The sequence below is a fragment of the Felis catus genome, chromosome D4, assembly GCF_018350175.1.
Source record: "Felis catus isolate Fca126 chromosome D4, F.catus_Fca126_mat1.0, whole genome shotgun sequence".
Classification (NCBI taxonomy): Eukaryota; Metazoa; Chordata; class Mammalia; order Carnivora; family Felidae; genus Felis; species Felis catus.
In genome coordinates, this window is record NC_058380.1 from 2,479,584 (window position 1) to 2,497,530 (window position 17,947).

Sequence of the window (17,947 nt, forward strand, 5' to 3'; positions counted from 1 at the left end):
TTCTGGATTTCTAGGGAAGTCATGTGTGACTGATACAGGCTAATATTTAAACATGATAGAGAATAAACGTAAAAGATTTTGGCTATCTGACAATGAAAGCCACGTTAAAAACATGGAGAGATGTTTAAAAACAAAGTCAAAATTAATCGTTTCTAGTCCTTAAAGTTATAATCTATAATTCTTTTCTTAAAATGTTTATGTATTGGGGTGCCTGGGTGGTTCAGTCGGTTAAGTGTCTTACTTTGGCTCAGGCCATGATCTCACGGTTCGTGGGTTTGAGCCCCACGTCGGGCTCTGTGCCGACAGCTCAGAGCCTGGAGCCTGCTTCGGATTCTGTGTCTCCTTCTCTCTCTGCCCCTCCCCTGCTCGCACTCTGTCTCTCTCTCTCTCTGTCTCTCTCTCAAAAATAAATAAACATTAAAAAAAAAATTTTTTTTTTAATTTTTTAATGTTTATTTATTACTGAGAGACAGAGAGAGACAGAGCATGAGCAGGGGAGGGGCAGAGAGAGAGGGAGACACAGAATCCGAAGCAGGCTCCAGGCTCCGAGCTCTCAGCACAGAGCCTGATGCGGGGCTCGAACTCACAAACCGTGAGATCATGACCTGAGCCGAAGTCGATTAACCGACTGAGCCACCCAGGCACCCCAACATTAAAAAAAATTTTAAGGGGGGGTGCCTGGGTGGCGCAGTCGGTTAAGCGTCCGACTTCAGCCAGGTCACGGTCTCGCGGTCCGTGAGTTCGAGCCCCGCGTCAGGCTCTGGGCTGATGGCTCGGAGCCTGGAGCCTGTTTCCGATTCTGTGTCTCCCTCTCTCTCTGCCCCTCCCCCGTTCATGCTCTGTCTCTCTCTGTCCCAAAAATAAATAAACGTTGAAAAAAAAATTAAAAAAAAAAATTTTAAGGGGCGCCTGGTTGGCTCAATCAGTTAAGTGTCCAATTCTTGGTTTCGGCTCAGGTCATGATCTCATCATTGTGAGTTCAAGCTCTGCATCAGGCTCCACGGTGACAGTGAGGAGCCTGCTGGGGATTGTCTACCTCTCTCTGTCCCTCCCTTGCTCGCCTTCTCTGACTCTCAAAGTAAATAAATACATTTTAAAAATTAAAAAAAAAAGTTTATTTGAGAGAGAGGGAGAGAGAGAGAGAGAGAGAGAGAGAGCGCGCGCGTGTGTGTGCATGAGCTGGGGAGGGGCATAGAGAGAATGGAGAGGGAGAATCCCCAGCTCTGTGCTGTCAGCGCAGAGCTGGATGCAGGGCTCGAACTTACAACTGTGAGATCATGACCCGAGCTGAAACCAACAGTCAGACCCTTAACTGACCGAGCCACCCAGGTGCCCCATAATCTGTAATTCTAAATTCCTAAAGAACAACAAAAAAAAGTTTTCTGAACACGAGAAGAAAAAATGTATTATCTCATCATAGGTAAGGTCTTTCTAAACATGGTAAAAACTGAAGAAGTGATATAAGAGTAATAAATTTGTATAAAACTTTTTAAAGCTTTGCATGAAAACAGATACCAGGAAAAAAAAAGGACAAATGAAAAGTTAGGTAAACATTTTGCTAGCATATGATAAAAGACTAATATTCTTCAACGTGTAAAGAGTTTTTGTAAATAAAGGAGAAAAATAAAATAAAAATCCAAATGGAAGAGTAGACTGAGGCCATGGACAATAAATAAGAAATAGCTATCCAATGACTTTTTTCTGTTCGATCCTTTTATTTAAAAATTTTTTTAAGTTTATTTCTTTTGAGAGCGAGAGAGAGAGACAGAAAGAGACAGAGAGAGCACAAGTAGGGGAGGGGCAGAGAGAATCCCAAGCAGGCTCTACACTGCCAGCACAGAGCCTGAGTGGGACTTGAACTCATGAACTGTGAGATCATGACCTGAGCTGAAACCAAGAGTCAGACGCTTAACCCACTGAGCCACCCAGGTGCCCCATGTTTTATCCTTTTATTTAGCAGCTTATTTTAAGATATAATTCATGTACTAGACAATTCACCCACTTATAATGTACAATTCAATGGCATTTAAAGGGGAGTATATTCATATCATCCATCACCACAATTCTGGAGCATTTTAATTACCACCCCTCTCCCGCCACCCCACCCCGTGTTGGGCAGTCACTGGTTTACTTTCTGTCCCTATGGATTTTCCTGTTAGGGACATTTATAGAAGTGGAACCATACCATATATGGCCCTTTTGATAGTTGATGACATTGCGCATCTTTTCCTGTGCTTACTGGCCATTTGCTGATTGTATTGGGAGAATGATCTACTCCAACCCTTGGTCCATTCTTAATTGAGTTGTTTGTTGTTTTATAATTGTAAGTTCTTTATATGTTCTATATACAAGCCCTCTATCCCAAGCAGGGTCCATGCTATCAGTATTGAGCCAGACATGGGACTTGAAATCATGACTGTGAGATCATGACCTGAGCCAAAATCAAGAGTCAGATGCTCAACCAACTGAGCCACCCAAGTACCCCTGCAGGAAGTTTCAAAATTGAGAAGTGTGATTCCTCAAATTTTATTCTTTTTTTTCAATATTGCTTTGACTATGCTGGATCCCTTAAATTTGCACACAAATTGGACAATTTTTGCAAAAATAGTTAGCTGGGATTTTGATAGGGATTGCACTGAACCCAGAGATCAATTTCGGGGGGATCACAATCTGTAAACATTAAGTCTTTTAGTCTGTGACTCAGTTCTTTAATTTCAACACAACTTATTTGGCAGTTTTCAGGGTATAAATTTGCATTTCTTTTATTAAATGTATTCCTATTTTAGTCTTTTGAAATCTATTATACAAGGAATATTTAAAAAAATTTTTTTTAAAGTTTATTCTTTTTTGAGAGAAGAGAGTACACATGAACACAAATGGGGAAGGGGGGGAGAGAGAGAGAGAGAGAGAGAGACAGAGAGAGAGAGAGAGAGAGGAAGACTGAGGATCCAAAGCAGGCTCCATGCTGTCAGCACAGAGCCCTGTGTGGGGCTCAAACTGACAAACCACGAGATCACGACCTGAGCTGAAGTCGACACTTAACCAACTGAGCTGCCCAGTTGCCCCAGGAGTATTTTTTTTAATTAAATTTTTTTTTTCATTTTTCTTTAAAATCAAGTATAGTTGACATACATGACTTTCAGGTGTAGAGCATCATGATTCCACAAGTCTATAGGCTATGCTGTGCTCCCCACAATTGTGGTATTATCACCATACGACACTATCATAGTACCACTGACTACGTTCCTTGGGCTGTGCCTTTTATTCCTGTGACTTAGTCATTCTGTAACTGGAAGCCTATGTCTCCCACTCCCCTTCCCCCATTTTGTCTGTCTGTCTACCCCATTCCTCTCTGGCAACCACCAGTTTGTTCTCTGCATTTACGGGTCTGTTTCTGCTTTGTTCTTTTAGATTCCACATATACGTGAAATAATATGGTATTTGTCTGGTTTATCATAATACCATCTAGGTCCATCCACAGTGTAGGAACGGTCTTCTTAATTTCACTTTGTTTGCTCATGGCTACTACACAAACCCACAATTGATTTCTGTGTATTGATCTTATATCCTGCAACTTTGTGAACTCCTTTATTACTTCTAATAGTTTTTAGTGGATTCCTTAGGATCAAATGACTTTTAAACACATGGAAAAAGACCGGTTTCTCTTATAATAAGAGAAATGCAAACATAAAGTATCATGAGATACGGTTTTGTTCACCTACTACATTGGCCAAGATCTAAAATTCTGGAGGCTCCTGGGTGTCTCAGTCTGTTGAGTGTCCAACTTCGGTTCGGGTCATGATCTCGTGGTTTGTGGGTTTAAGCCCTGACCTGGGCTCTGCGCTGACAGCTCAGAGCCTGTTTCAGATTCTGTCTCCCCCTGCCCCTACCCTGCTTGTGCACGTGCACACACTCTCTCAACAGTGAATAAACATTTTAAAAAAAAAATCTAAAATTCTGATATCATTGTGTAGGTTGCAATCTATGAACACATGTACCTCATTCATCAACCCCACTTCCAGGGGTGTACCCTACAGCACCTGTCTTCCAGGTTGCACACAGTACCGCTGGTGAGGCACAAATGCTACTTAAAGAGTATGTGGTATGCAGGCCTGTCATTGTTTGGTTCCATTTTTGCAAAGTTCGAAAACAGTCAAATCTAATCTGCTGAGAGAAATCAGCAGAGTTGTATTATCCTCGTAACAGTTGATCAAGATCTTTAGGACGTGTTTTAAATGAGGATTTTGTCCTTCTTAACCCAACGGTAATACCACCCAATGAAGCAGTAACTCCCCACTATCGAGTATCCAGTTTGCTGGTGGCTTGGAAGTTATTACTATATTATCCTTCCCAAAAGCACTCCGTTCAGCCCAAATCCTGTCCCCCAGCATTATTATCAGGGCCTTCCACATCGTCTCCTGTATTTCCTGATTCTCTAAATTCTCTCGAGCCCTAGACAGACTCGGCAGCCACCCCACAAAGCCGACTGAACATCTTCAGTCGTCTCCTCCTGGATGGTGAAACTCCCTTGTGTGTGTGTAGGGCTGTGCAGGGTTTATTTTGATCCGTGACACAACCTTGTGAGCATAGGTAATGAGAACTGAAACTGCCCAGCGTGCTGGCATTTGAGCCCTTGATAAGCCCCGCGTCCTAATCCACATGATCCAGTATTCCCAGAACAAGTCATACCTCCACATAATAAATAGCTGTCGGGTCCTTCCTGCCCTGTTGGAGGTATATTGATGAGGACAGCAGCTCTTGTCCCTGCCATCTAGACTTTATAACAGGGTGGGGAACAGGCAATGCACATGTAAACCAATCAGTGCGGTACGTAAGCACAAACGAGCATCGGTGCTCCAAAGAGAAATGAACGAGGACGTGTGTAAAAGAGAACAGCACAGAACCACCCACCTGTGCAGGTGGTCATGGGAGGCTTCTGAGGAGACACCTGAAAGCATTTCTTTGCCTGCAGTGTAGAAAATGACCTGGAGGGAGGCAGGAGCCAACCAGGGAGGAAGCTGCAGTTGACCAGACGGCTGACCTGTGCTCCTGAGGTTTCTCTTGGGGTCACTCTTTCAGCAAACATTTCCCTAGAGCAATGCGAGATTCCCTCCACTGAGCATATTCTTGTGGACTCGGACGTACTGTCCCTTCTTTCTGGTCCCACTGCTGACCGTGTCTGCAGGCTCTGGTCACCTCCGCACTGGATGACAGCCCTAGACCTCTGCAGAATGTGTATCAACGTGGCTTTTGGTCAGAGATCTAGCCCCAGTGCCTTATCAGGACCATCAGAGAACAGGTGCCTCTGTCCTGGCCAGGCCACCATCTCATCAGGATTCACACAAGGCTGCCTAATTAGTGTAGCCATAAACCTGTAGCCACAGGTGGGAGTGGCAGGGCCAGCAGGAGCTCTGATCTTGAGGACTGATGTGTTAGACATGGAAGAACCCTGAATGTTCCCAGTTCATCAGCCTCGGGCCCCACAGTCTGGGAGTAGCAGGGCATTGGGTCAATTGGAGGAAGTGACCCAGGTGGCCAATGGTGAGAGAGCATCCTTACCTACAAGGTAACTAGCAGACTGTCAAACTCATCCACCTAGTTACACGAATAGAGAATTATTCCTGTGTGTAGCATGCATGATGCGTTTGGAATACTTTTTGCCATGTTCAAGAATTGGATTATTTTATGATAAACGTAACTACTCTGAAAAAGCTTCTGAAGACGGGTTTCCAACGATCACATCAATGTCAGCGGGGTAAGTACACCAATACATCAAGGTTCGCTGTGGGTCTGAGCTCACCCCACTCTCACACCACAGATGTGCTCATCTCTGGGGCAGAAATTCCCTTCTCCCCAAGTGGGAGCCCAGGGACTCGATATTAAGAGACATACGCCTCGTAGAGGTTTGGAACGGTTAACACGCCAATTGATACTTCCCAGAAATAAAGTTCCCGCAGGAGGAAAAATACAGGTAGGCTTTTCTGACCTAATCTCCAGAAGTCAAGTGTGGTTGGGAAACTTGCAGAAACTAGCTCTATATTTAAGTTTCTGGAAATGCTTGGTCAATGAGCTGGAAGACAGCAGGGGATGCTTACTTAGCACCCTAGAGATTCATGAGATAACTGGGGCTCCGCCCAACTTTTCCAACCTGTTATTTTGAAAAATTTCAGTTTTCCAGACTTGTTTGAATTGGACAATGAACCACACACACTCATCACAAAATGTTAGCATTTTTGTTACATTTGCTTTATCTCTCTGTAAAATACATATATTTCTGAACCATCTGAAAGTTGTGGCCACTAGGACTCCTGATTTTTCAAATAATCCAAGACAAACCTCCGAAGGATAAGGGCATTCTCGTGACAGACATCGTCACCCTGACACATTAAGGATAATTCAATAATACTCTCTCTGAAATACATTCCTTATGTAAAATCCTCCAACTGTTCCCCTCATCTCTTTGGTTACTTCTTTCCTTTAAAGTAGTGTAGGTTCGAGGGTCATGTGATGGATTTGGTTGCAGTCTCCTGTGTCTGGCCTGATTCCCTAGCTTTTCTCATTTTCTCCCAATATTTTTGGCAGATTTAAATGGGTGTAATTTTTGACATTCAGCATGCTAATGAGCAAGGCTTCTGAGGGGCGGGGGTGAGATACTTCTGGCAGGAATGGTGGTTGCGTACCTTGGAAGTGCCACCCTAGCAGACATAGGGTGGCTCACCTCCCTGGCCTGTGCATTGTCTCCCAGTGACCATCGCTAGAGGCAAAATTTAAACCAGGACTTCTCCAGGAGGGAGGGGATGGGCTGACACATTTAGCTTTGCCTGGAGACATTTCTGGTTGTCAAAATGTTGGGGAAGGTGTGTGCTCAGGGCATCTGGTCAGTAGAGGCCAGGGACGCTGCCAAACATCCTCCTTAAAAAAGAATTACTCAGCCTCAGATGTCCATAGTGGCAAGGTGGAGAAACCCAGGGGATGCCACTGCAGTGTTCCAACCAGTGGACTCTTCCGCACCTGCCTCTTTCCCGTTCCTCTGGGCTCCTGATGTGCTCCATGCACGTGAAACACAAGTGAAAGCATCAACCCTTCAACACATCCCCACTGCTGAGCACAGCGACACGCTTCCGTATTTGTGTCTAAACTGGCCCTCTAGTTGGCCTGTGAACTCCCTGTGCTCGCCAAGTGTGTCACCTGAGATGAGCTTTAATTGCTTGAGCAGGCACATATCAGTCTTATTTGAGAGGAAAGAAGAAGGTGCCAGTAAAATCCCAGAGGGCATTGCTAACTAGCAGCTCGCTGGGCCGCACGTGAGAGCCTAGCGTGTTCTCCAAAAGTCCTGTCATCCGACCTGACAGCAGTCCTTGAGGCGGTTTACTACGAGGTGGCTGCCCGTTTGCGCTCGAGGAACCAAGTCTCTGTGCCCCGCTCCCTGCTCGAAGACACCTCGCTAGTGGGGGGCCGGGGTGGGGGAGGGGAGAGCTCCGGAGAGTGGAGGACTGTGCGCACAGAGCTCCAGGGTGGAGTGCGGGGGTGGGGGTTGGGGTTCAGACCCAGGATTCAGATCCTGCACTCATCTCATCAGGAGTCAAAACTGTTTCTCTTTTCCTTCCTCTCCCCATGCTCCCGCAAACAAACAACAAAACACTCAAAGGGCATCTTGGGTAAAACAAGTCAAACGAGTTCTCGAGCGACCTTGGGAACGCCTGGTTCCCAATTTCGGAGGAGAGCTAGGCTACTTCTCTTGTGTGTGTCGGGGGCTGGGTTCTCAAGGTCACAGGTGGGTGGACAAGGCCCGGGTTCCTCCCCCCCATCCCCGGCGGGACAGAGGTGGGTGGGCGAGGCCCGGGTCTGGTCGGACCGGGACCCGGGTCCGCAGGGCGCCCCTCCCTCGCCCGGCGAAGAAGGTGGGTGGGCGAGAACCGGTTCTGGTCCGAACGGGACCCCGGTCCGCAGAGCGCCCCTCCCCCTCCCGGCAGGGCAGGTGGGTGGGCGAGGCCCGGCCGCGGGTCCGCGCACGGGGAACGGGCCGGGCTGGGGCTGGCGCCCTACCTGGCGTGTGGCCAGTGTCAACGCAGCCACGGCTCAGCCCGCGGACGCCCCTACCACCGTACCCGGCCTCATCCACCCCGGCGGCGTGCGCGCTGCAGGACGACTTACTGCTTAGATCCAAGAATGAGGAGGGCAGGTCCATCCGCGAAAGTCCTCCCACTGAACGAAAACGAAACTTCCCAGGATGCCTGACTTCCGGCGCGAGCCCTGGCGCCCCAGGCTCCCGGGGCTCGACGCCCCGAACACCGCCCCTTCCCGGCGCACACCTGGGGGCCGGCCCCGCGCGCCCGCCCCGGGGCCCCGCCCAGCTGCCCCCGGCGCCACCAGGTGAGAGCCCCGCCCGGCCCCGCCCCGGCCGCCCACGCCGCCACCGGGAGAGAGCGGCGTCGGGCCCGCCCTGCTCCGTCCCGCCCTCCCAGCTGCCAGGTGAGCGGCGCCAGACCCCATCGCCCACTAGGCCCGTGAGAGCCGCACCAGCCCCGCCGCCAGGTGAGCAGTTCCCAGCCCTGCCCGGTCGCTGGGCCCCTCCCGGCCCCCAGGCCCCGTCCCGCGCCGTCCCTTCGCATCCGCCCGACCGCCGGGTGAGTGGCGCCATTCCCCGCCCGGCCGCCGGGCCAGGTCCAGCTTCGTCCGGCCCGCCCTACCCGCCGCCAGGTGAGCAGCCCCAGGCCCCGCCCGCCGCCCGCCGGGCTCCACCCAGCCGCCAGGCCCTGTCGCGCTCCGTCCCGCCTCTTCCCCGCCTCGCGGCCTGGTGAGTCGCACCAGGCCCAGTCCCGCCTCCCGCCTAGCCCGGCTCCCAGGCCGTGTACCGCTGCAGCGCCAGGCCCCGCCCCGCCTGCAGGTGAGCTGCCCCTGATCCGCTCGGGGCTCCAGGCCGCGCCCCGAGGCCCTCTAGGCTCCGCCCTGCCGCCAGACCCCGCCCGCCGTCTGCGGCGCCTGCGCAGTGCGGCCCGTTGGGCCGGGGCCGGGCGGCGCGGCCGGCGCAGTCGGCGAGCGCAGTGCGCGTGCGCCGTGCGGCCGGGGGCGGGCGGCGGCGGCCGCGGAGCGGAGCGGGGGCGGGGCGGCGCCGTCTGGCTCGGTCGGGCCGGGGCGGGAGTGCGGCGCGGGACGGCGGGGCCCGTGGGCTGCGGACGGCGGCCTCGGCGGCCGGCAGGTGAGGCCCGCGTGTCGCGGGTCGGAGGGTGGAGAGCGAGGGCCGCGAGGGGGGCGCGGGCGGGGCGCGCTGCGGGGCGGCGGCGGAGCCCGGGGAGCGGCGGCCGGGCCGCGGTGCATTGTCCGGGCGCGGGCGGCGCCTGCACAGCGCCCCCTGCCGGCCGGGCCTCGGGTGGGGGGCCTCGGGCTCCGGCCGCGCGCCTTTGTTCGCCGCCCCCGCCAACATGGCGGCCGCCCGGCCCGCCCGGCCGCGGGCCCCGCGCGCTTTGTTCCGCAGGCCTGGGCGCCGGCGGGCGGGGGGCGGCGGCGGGGGCGGGGCGCAGGAGCGTTGCATAATCGGCCGGGCGTGGCGCGGGACGGGACCCCCCCCCCTCCCGGGCGGGGGGAGGGGCGGGGCGCTGCGGTCTCGGGTCGCCCCCCCCGCCCCCGCCCGGGGCCGCCCCTCGCGCCCCAGCCTCCCGAGTGACCTTGAGCGCGCTGCGCCCCGGGCGCCGGGATGGATGGGGCGACGCAGAAGCTGCGCAGTGCTCGGGGTGGGCTCTGGGGGCCCCGGTGGGAGCGGCCGCAAGGGGGGCGCACCACGCATGTTGACGCAGCGGGGTCGTGCGGACGCGGTGTCGCGTGCCGTGCGCTGGGGGACCTGGGGTCGGAGCGGGAGTTTCCATGCACGTCGGGGTGGGATACGCGGGTGGAGGGGCTGCGCTAGCGGGAGCATCAGGAGGCGGCACCGGGCACACTCGAGCGTGTGACGCCACGGCAGCTGGAGACGACATACCTTCCGAGACGTGAACACCTGTAACTTTCCTGTGTTGGAATTTTCTGGAAGGAACTCTGGTCTGGAAAGGGTGGAGGGAGAGGGCTGTGACTGCTTTCCACACAGCTTTTGTTAGGAAATTGAAATCCAGCCTGCCCTTGGTGGTGTATCCCGGGGCAGGTTGAGTTTGAGAATGCTCTTAGAGGTTGTGAGCATCCTTTTAGAGGTGGTGACACTTCACATGGGGTCACATCAACCAGGAACCTCCTCAGTTCCTTCCCCCAGCCTTGGCTGATGGGCAGACACCCCGAAATTGGAAGAGCCAGGAGTTTACAGAAAACATTCGTTATTAGACTTGATAACGAGTAAAGGTCGCACAATGTTTATGTCAAAATTATGGATAGTAGGTATTAATTTTTAGTGAGAAATAAAATAGAATGTTTTTAGTTTTGGTCTTGAGTAGCGGAATGGTTACTGTTAAGATGTTGTGAAATGTGGAAGGTAAAAAAGGCCTGTAGTTCTCTATGTTTAATATATATTTGTCTATATATGTGTATATATTTTTTAAAGCTTTGGATAAATCCCAGAAATTCCAGCACTACTGCTTCTGACAGTACCCTTAGTTACCAATTCAGAATAAGGCATTTACTTAGTTTTGGAATATCTGAAGTGTTGTTTAAGGTAGTGTCTCTGTGACTCTAGATCTAAGATATACTACAGGAAAAACAGAGGGTTCCTTGGTCACCTAAATTTGGGAAACAGTGCTGTGTTTTGCCCTCCATTAGGGTCACAATTCATTTAATCGAATTAAGGGCCTTGAGAAATACTGCAGTACTGTTCCCATGGTCGGTGGCAGATCTCTTTTTGATGTGTTTTTAATGGAACATTTGTTAACACCCATGAAATTCAGGTGACGATGAAGTGTTGGTCATTGCTGTCCATACAGAGCGTCTTAGATAATGGTACCTGTCCCTTAAGTGTGAACTGGGACGCTGATGGGGTTTGTGTGTGCCTGTGCCTCTTATGGCAGTATCTCAAATTTGGCTCTTAGTCATAAGATACGAGAATTATTAACCTGAAGTCTTAAGTTGAGAAATTTGTTAATAGTGTTTTCAGTTTCCGGTGATTTACTTGATTGTCCATCATTTGCAGCTTCACCCACTGTACTTCTTAATTGTTAGCAGTTTTTTCTTGGTACATTAAAATTACATGGTAGGGATGCTGTATCTGAAGAATTAATCACATGGGTTATTTAGAGACTAAAAATAATGCTGTTGAGTATTTCTTTTGGTTTAGCTGTTAACAGGATCTTAATTTGCTGAGAAAGAGCAGTTAATACATATCTACGTAAATACTTGCTTATGTTTATTGATGCTTAATTAAATGTTTTCTTTCCCTGTTCCTTGAATGAGAAGAACTTGGAAGAGGGAATCAACTATTTTGCCCAAGTATGTTGTTCAATTTGGCAGACGTTATGGTGTTGTGAGAAGGCTGTGGGCTCTGGAGTTGGCCATGGAGATAGTGTGGCCTTCAACTCTGTGGTGTCTGGGTGGAAATCCAGCCCCACTCCGTCCTGGTCTGAAGCCACACAACTGATTCCCACTCCCACCCCGCCACCTCTTGGCCTTTTGAACTTGCCATTTCTGAGTTGTCACACGAGGCCATCTTGAGCATTAACTGAATTTGTAGGGTTCCCGGTGCAGTCCTGAAATGCAACAGCCCCTGCCAGTCATTGTTGATTTCCTTTTCTTCCTGCTTTTGAACTTTGCATGGTATTTTTAATGTTGAAGCGAACAGTTTGATAAGTTGTGCCCCAGTATTCAATGCAGTTTTTAATTGAATCTTTGTTCTTAATAAAACGAGTCTTGTATGGGCATAATACATAAAGATGTGCCCTTGCAGACCTTTCAGTCTGGTGGGGAAGATCTGCCTGCATGTGGTGAGGGAATTTGATGCTGAGAGCAGTTGGCAGAGAAGGCGATGCCCGAGAAGGATCAAGAGTATAGAGCAGGAGAGCAGAGAAGGACAGCCACAGCAGAGGTGCACAGAGAGTGTTTGAGACCATCCCGGATTTGAATCCCAACCAAAGATTGCCCCGTGTTAGCATTTACTCCTATGCGTGTGTTTATCTGTTAGATGGGGTTAGAACACCTACCTCATCAAGTGTAAACTTCTGGGTCCCCGTAGTAGGTGCCCTGTGGGTACCGATGCTGGTGATGATGACGTTACCGATGCTGACACCAGCTGTAGTTTGGCAGGGCCATTCTGTGTAGCAAGAATTTGGGGCTAGATTTGACGTAATTCTGCATACCATATCCAGGCAGTTGGTGTTTACCCTGTAGGCGGGGAAAGCCATTGGAAGGCTTTAAGCAGCATGAAAGGTGGACTGAAGGAATCTGCCAGCACAGGATCTCTAGTCCAGCCTGTGGGAGGCGGTGGATGAAGTCATTTGGGACAAGGGGAGTCAGTCTGGAGTCACTAGAATGTTGAATGTGATGAGTGTTTTGGGTGGAGGAGGTGGAGGGAGAGGGATACATTCAGCATATGTTTATTTTATCCAGATATCGAGAGTGTAAATGAAGAGACTAGTAAAATATTTTTTATGCCATTTTAGGTGTTGTTAGATTGTAGTGTTGTCTTTTAGAAAGGCAGAACACCTTTTTAAAAAACTTAGATTGTATTTATAATAAGTTTTAGTTTGTTTATAGTTATATCCTTACAGCCTATGGGTAATTTTTGGACGTGTATGTATATGGCCTTGTGTGTATCTATAAATGATCTCTGTAGTCACAGGCATGTGAATCTACATGTCCATATGTTTTTATACTAGTTGGTCTTATTCTTAAATCGTAGTAATTAATCTAGGTCCTGACAAGTGGTCAGAATGTCCTTTTTCCTGCGTACAGGATTGGGTTGTTGTGAGTTGCTCTTTTTGCTTTTTCTCTTTAGACCACTGTGGACCCATGGGCTTTGGTATATTCAGTGTTTTAATCAAGTAGTCCTCATTCTTTTTCCTCGGCTTGTCTTAACTTGGGCACCATGCAGTCCCTTCAAGCTGGGTGTCTTCCCTTGGTGCCACCCCATTAATCTTTGAACCGTTTCTTGCTTTCTGATACCAGATGCTCATGACTCACTTTGTGCTTTCTTTATCAGCCAGTTCTTTCAGCTGCTTTTATTGGAGAGTGGAAGTTAGATACCAAAATCTGGGTCTGTGTTTCCTTATTGCTACTGGGATGCCCCTACTTTCATTAGACAGATGTGAGAAATACATGCAACTTGATTTTGTATTGATATTTCCAATTCGTTATTTAACAACTCAGGGCTTTTCCTTTGAGTTCATCCTTTTTTCTCTAACATTGAAAATTTGCATTCTTTGCAACATTACTTCCCTTTGTCCTGCAGTGTAAATGACGTTTGGAAACACCAATAACAGCATAGTGTTGGTTTGTATTTCATTATAGTCCTTTTTGTTCGTAAAATATATCTACATAAGGATGCACAGTAGACATTTGGAATTATGAAATGATTTGAAAATATTTTCTTTCTGATTCTTACCAATTTGATTATTAATTTGGTTTATTTTCACGAAATCTTTAGTGCTTAATGATTGCGTTCATTTTGTTTAATGTATTTTTTTTCAGTATGTAAAACATTTACACAGTTCAGAAGCCAAAGCCGTGTTACGGAGGTATGGTCACATCATTCCGTTCCTGTCTCCTGCACCGTTCCCCTCGTGCCCCCTTTTTGTTAGTTTCTGGTTTATTCTTCCAGTGTTTTGTTTTTGCAGATACAAGCACTGGCATATTTTTATATCCTTTCCTTTTTTAAACAAAAGGTAGAACTCAACACTTTTCTGTTTTTTGTGGGGTTTTTTGTTCTTTTTTTTTTTTTTTAATTTAATACATTCTGGAGATTGCTTTATACAAGCTCTTTTCCATTCTTTTGTGCTTATAGTTTCATAACGGTGAACACAGGTTGTTTGTATTTTATTGCTGTTATATGTGCTGCTGTAGGGAATAACCTTGTAGATGTGTTGTTATTTTGTGTTTTTGCAGGTATAGCTTTAAGATAGCGAGATTGTTGGGTAAAAGGTAAACATGTTTGAAATTTTGTTAGTGTCAAAAAATTCCAGTTTAAAAAGGTAGGTCTGATTATGTCACCTTTTTACTTAAGACTCTCAGTGGCTTCCCATTGCTTTAAGGACACAATTTCATAACACGACCTCACAGGCATGTGTAATTTTTATCGTTTGTGCCTCGCCTCACGGGCGTCACATCTCCCTTTGTTTTCCTTGCTCCAGCCACGCCTGTCGCTCTTCTGTGCCCGGCACCTTCTCCGCCAGACCACGGGGCACTGGTTCTTTTCTTCTGCCTGGAATGTTTTGTTTTGGTTCTTGTTTCAGTTCTTCCAGGTTTTTTTTTTTTTTTTTTTCTTTTTCTCCCTAAGTCTGTTTGTTTTTGAGAGAGAGAGGGAGAGAGAGAGAATCCCAAGCAGGCCCAGGGCTGTCAGCACAGAGCTCGACGCGGGGCTCCATCCCATGAACCTTGAGATCATGACCTGAGCCGAAATCAAGAGTTGATGCTCAAGGGATCGAGCCACCCAGGCACTCCCCTAGTCTTTCTTTAAAGTTTGTCTTAAGTATCACTTTTTCACGAAATTCTTTTTGTGTGAGTTCGCAGATTTTTGTAATAAGGTAGAATAGTCCAGAGAACTCTGTATATCCATTACCTGCTACCACAGCCATCAACTTTCTGAAGTTTTTGAGTTTTTTCTTGACTTCCCTGTAGTTAAGTTCTCCTATTAGAGACACTGCTGACCTTACTGCTCTTCTCAAAATTATACTGTAAATGAATGTAATGTAATGAATTTTTATTTTCTTTAGAATGTTGAGTTTCGTGAAAACAGAAATTGTTCCTGTTTTTGCCCATGATTAGTTTTCTAGTATTCAGCTTGGTGCTTGGGTCGTGACTGCTCAAACCCGTGCCCTGGGCAGTAGTTGGCCAGGTGCTTTGTGGGTATGTCTGGTCTGCTGTACAGGATGAATTGAAAGTTGTGTCAGTTCTGTTGCCTCTGACTTTGGTGCTGTGGGTGCCCTGCACAAGGTGGGCCCTTGTCCTGGAGCTCACCGCACCTGTGGTACGGGGGGCAGGACTCTCTGGGAACCTGGGGGAAGGGCAAGCCTTCACAGCAGCCTTGCAGGGCCGAGTCTGCCTGGCGTCAGTGAGGGCGACCAGAAGAGCAGTGAATGCAGGCTGCACGTGTGCAGCCACAGGTGCTGCACGAGAACTCTCCCCTGGCCCGCCCAAACTAGAACCGGGCATGTGGTTCAGTCTAGCCAAGTTAAAACATTACAAAGCGAAATGATGAGCTCAGGGTTTTAAATTCTTAACTCAGATTCCACATAAGGGACCTGAAAGTTTCTGTGACTGCTGTAAAAAATTCATCTTGAATTCTAAATTTGTAAGGAGCACTGATGGATAAAGGATGGGATTCTAAGAATTGGATTAGGGACATACGGTCAGATTGCCATTAAGTTAGAGACCTAAATTCTGCTGGGCTTCCTTTGCCAGTAGAAGCAGCGTTTCTGTCACCTGTGTGAGAAACTTCATCTCCCTTTGCCTGGAAAACCTGTAATTGCCTTTCCTCCCCCAGGGATGGTCCTAGCAGGCCCCAAAGTGGGAGGTGCAGAGTGTGGCCCAAAAGATGGTTTGGTTTGCCACTGTATAGGTAGGAACCTGGGGAATATTTGTGGGAATGGATCTTAAGGGGGGTGGGATTATGGTGGAAGGGACCTGAAGGTTGGTTAGGCCGTATTTGTTGATGTGGGCTCATCAGCAGACGTTCTGGATCAGTGTTGTAGCTTGAGGGATTAGAGTTCTGGTTGATTGCCTGAAACAAACAAAAGGTGGTCTGTCTAAGCAAAGCTGAGATGCCAGAACTGTTGGTATACCATGGAGGAAGAAGGCATCCAAAGGCTTAGGGAGATTGGAATGTTGTGACAGGCCTGGTCACCCACTCTGGGAGGATTCCGTGCTCATGCCTTACCCTGCAGCTGCAAAGGGAGCCCCAGGATCCTAGAGGGCTCTGGTCACTGTTAAGGTCAGAAATCACAGTGGGAACTGCAGGATCCATAAATGTGTGGGGATAGTTGGATCCTGGAGTGGCAGGTCTGTGGAATGGTCTTAATTTAGAATTAATCTTTGTGGGGCGTGCCTGGTCGGCTCAGTCAGTAGAGCATGTGGCTCTTGATCTTGGGGTCGTGAGTTCAAGTGCCACCATTGGGTGTAGAGATTACTTACAAAAAATGTTTTTAAAAAAGAAAGAAAAAAAACTAATCTTTGGGTTGCAACTACTAGTAATTTCTTTGGTTTATTCTGGTGTTGTTTAATCCACACCAACTGTGGAATTGCCATTCATGTAACCATGTGGTCACTAGAGTTGTTTTTTTTATTCACGTATGAATTGTACTTTTCATGGCTCTTCATTCCATTTTTGATGAATATTGGGTTGTTCCTGGTTTGAGACTGTTGGTTCAAGCCTCCAAAGAGCCAGAAGACAGCAAGTTTGGATCACATTTAGATGTAGCAGAGGAAATATATGTGAGGGTGCTGTCAGCACCTTGCTGGTCTGTTGCATATGGAAGAGAAAGGGATAGAGAATGTTTGGTAGGCAGAGTCTGGTGACTGCAGTGTAGTTTTAAGAGAGTTTAAGCAAGGCCAGTGAGGAGTCTTCCAGCCAGAGTTGGGAGTCACAGGAGTCTCTTGTCCTGCAGGAATAAGCCTGCTTTAGTATTCTGCCTGTGGCCGATCTTTGGCTAGAAACAGCCTGTGGGAAGTGTGGTCCTGGTGGGAAGGGTGATGGTGAGTTCAGAGTAGCGCACCTCCCCATGGTAGGTGATTCAGGAGGCTCATTTTTCATGGCTGTCACAGGATTCACGAGCGTGGACTTGATGTGAACATTCAGGTATGTGTTTCTTTTGCATGCTTTACTGTTCAGTACACTCAGTAGAATTGCTGGGTCATATGTTCTGTCCAATATTAGTAGATAATGCCAAACTTTTCCAAAGTGGGTATACCAGTTTCTGTTCATACTACGGTGAACAAATCCTTGTTGCTTTACATCCTCACCAGTGTTTGGTATTGTTGGTCTTTGTAATTTTAGACATTTCAGTGGGTGTATGGTAGTATCTCATTCTGGTTCCTGAGTTAGATGTGGCCATGTATTTATCTTGGTCAGTGAAATGGGAGCAGAAGAGATTCATCACATAAACTTTAAGAGCAGTAGTGAGATTTTCCATATCCCTTCCCTCTTGCCAGTGATCATGTTTCCAGATGCAGCTTCCTACCGTGCTGGTCTTTTATGTGTCTGCAGTGGGCAGAAAGCAGAGGGAAGTACAGGAAGGGTAGGGTGGAGAAAAGAAGAGGAGTGGGAAGGCAGGGGTGGGAAATGGGAATTATTTTGTGTTGAGTTTTCTTAACTAAGGTTTCTGGGGTTATCCTTACAGATAAGTCTTTATTTTTAAGAGCAGTTTGAAGTTCACAACAAAACAGAGCAGAAAGTACTGAGTTCTCCTGGATCTCCTGATCCCCCAGCCCCTGTCCCCAGCCTCCCCCATTATCAATATCCTGCACCAGATTGAACATTTGTTTGTTACAATTACTGAGCCTGTGTTAGCACATCATCACCATTCTGAGTACATAGTTTATGTTAGGATTTACTGCTGATGGTGTATACTCTAGAAGTTTTGATAAATATGTGATATATATCCATGATAACAGAGTCATACACAGTAGTTTCACTACTGTAATAATACTCTGTGCTCTACTTATATTTCTACTGTAATTCCATTGTAGTCAGAACACTATTATGAAAATTTTAAAGCTTGCTTTATGGCCCAACATACGATGAATTTTTGTAAATATCCAGTGCGTGCTTGGAAAGAATGTGCTTTTGCATTTGTTGGATGCACTGCCTATATTTGCCAGTTCAACTTGG

At 48.1% G+C, this 17,947-nt stretch overlaps 1 protein-coding gene and 1 long non-coding RNA gene across 3 annotated transcripts in view; one reads left to right on the top strand and one right to left on the bottom strand.

Annotated features, from left to right (window-relative positions):
* The window catches only part of LOC111557583, a 32,373-nt gene extending 23,380 nt beyond the window's left edge, over positions 1–8,993 (bottom strand). Inside the window, exon 1 of the long non-coding RNA XR_006588613.1 lies at positions 8,155–8,993. This is a non-coding gene — a long non-coding RNA (uncharacterized LOC111557583). The remainder of the gene's footprint in view (positions 1–8,154) is intronic.
* The window catches only part of SPIN1 (spindlin 1), a 74,398-nt gene continuing 64,855 nt past the window's right edge, over positions 8,405–17,947 (top strand). The window contains exon 1 of one of the 2 annotated variants that reach the window (XM_023243216.2): positions 8,405–8,535. The gene's annotated coding sequence lies outside the window, so the exon portion shown is untranslated. Of the gene's footprint in view, positions 8,536–9,101; positions 9,200–17,947 lie in introns of those variants that run through there. The other variant, XM_023243215.2, reaches the window with a different exon arrangement.